At 42.0% G+C, this 1,509-nt stretch overlaps 1 pseudogene; it reads right to left on the bottom strand.

Annotated features, from left to right (window-relative positions):
• Nucleotides 1-864: 864 nt before the first annotated feature.
• The window catches only part of LOC105988043, a 5,159-nt pseudogene continuing 4,514 nt past the window's right edge, over nucleotides 865-1,509 (bottom strand).

A 1,509-nucleotide genomic window follows, 5' to 3' on the forward strand; every position in this document is an offset into this window, starting at 1 on the left:
GTTGGGAAGGTGGCTCAGTGGTAGAGTGCTTGCCTTGCATGCACGAGGCCCTGGGTTTGATTCCTCAGCACCACATAAGCAGAAAAAGCCGGAAGTGGCCCTGTGGCTCAAGTGATAGAGTACTAGCCTTGAGCTGAAGAGCTCAGGGACAGCACCCAGGCCCAGAGTTCAGGCCCTACAATCGACAACAAAGAAAAAAAAAGTTAAAAAAAGAAAGAAAGAAAGAAAAAGAATGTCCTTGTACCTTCAGCATATTAATACTGAATTTTCAATTATCATAAGCCATTTAATTAAACCCTTCCTGAATCCCTTTCCACTCTTTCAGATTGAGCACTTCCATTTTTTGAGCCACCACTATATTCTGAACATAGTGTTTCTTATAATGAACAGTAATAATTAGGCCAGTAGCTTGCATCTATAAAGTTGCAGCTACTTGGGAGGATAGAGGTTCAAGGAAGCTCCTCAAATTTTTTGTTCAAGGCAAAAAGTTAACAGGCATAGCAACAGGTATAACAACTAACAAGGTGTAGCATGGTGTTTTGTGCAACACATGCAAGGAGGAGGATCAAGGTCCCAGCTGGAAAGGAGAAAAGCATGAGACTTTATCTGAAAAATAAAGGAAAAAGGGCTGAGGGCCTGGTTTAAGTGGGAAAGCACTAGATAAAATATATATACTCTGAATTCACTATATCTTTTTTTTTATTATTAACTGTATTTTTTTTGTCTTTTCTTTTTTGGTACTGGAGATCGAACCCAGGACATTGCACTTGCTAGGCAAGAGCTTTGCCACTGAGCTATATCCCAGCCCTGAATTCACTATATCTTAAAACCAGATTTGGTCAACCTCTCTAGTTCTGAAAGGGATTACAATAGACTAAAGGACTGAACAAATCTAGGTGAAATCCTGATTATTATTATTTTGTCAGTGATGGGGCTTGAACTCTGAGCCTGGGTGTTTGTCCCTCAGCTCTTCAGCTCAAGGCGAGTGCTCTACCATTTGAGCCACAGCACCATTTCCAGTTTTCTAGTGGTTAAATGGAGATAAGAGTGTTATGGACTTTCCTGCCCAGGCTGTCTTTGAACCGCTATCCTCAGGTATCAGCATCCTGAGTAGCTAGGATTATAGGCATGAGCGATCAGCACCTAGCTGAAATGTGAATTCTTTTTTTGTTTTTGGTCTTGTCAGTCATGGGGCCTGAACTCTGGGCCTGGGCACTATCCTTCAACTCTTCAGTCAAGGCTAGTGCTCTACCACTTGAGCCACAGTGCCACTGCTGGTCTTTTCTGCTTATGTGGTGCTGAGGAATCGAACCCAGGGCCTCATGCATACAAGGTAAGCACTCTACCACTGAGCCAACTTCCCAGCCCTGAAGAGTGAATTCTTGAATGAATTATTTAACCTCTTTAGTCTGTTTCCTTCATTTTAAAATAGAGACATAAATTACTACCTCATGATACTGTTGTGAAAATTGAAAATTGGGGCTGGGAAGGTGACTCAGTGGTAGAGTG

Source organism: Dipodomys ordii, unplaced genomic scaffold (genome assembly GCF_000151885.1).
Source record: "Dipodomys ordii isolate 6190 unplaced genomic scaffold, Dord_2.0 Scaffold46, whole genome shotgun sequence".
NCBI classification, from domain to species: domain Eukaryota; kingdom Metazoa; phylum Chordata; class Mammalia; order Rodentia; family Heteromyidae; genus Dipodomys; species Dipodomys ordii.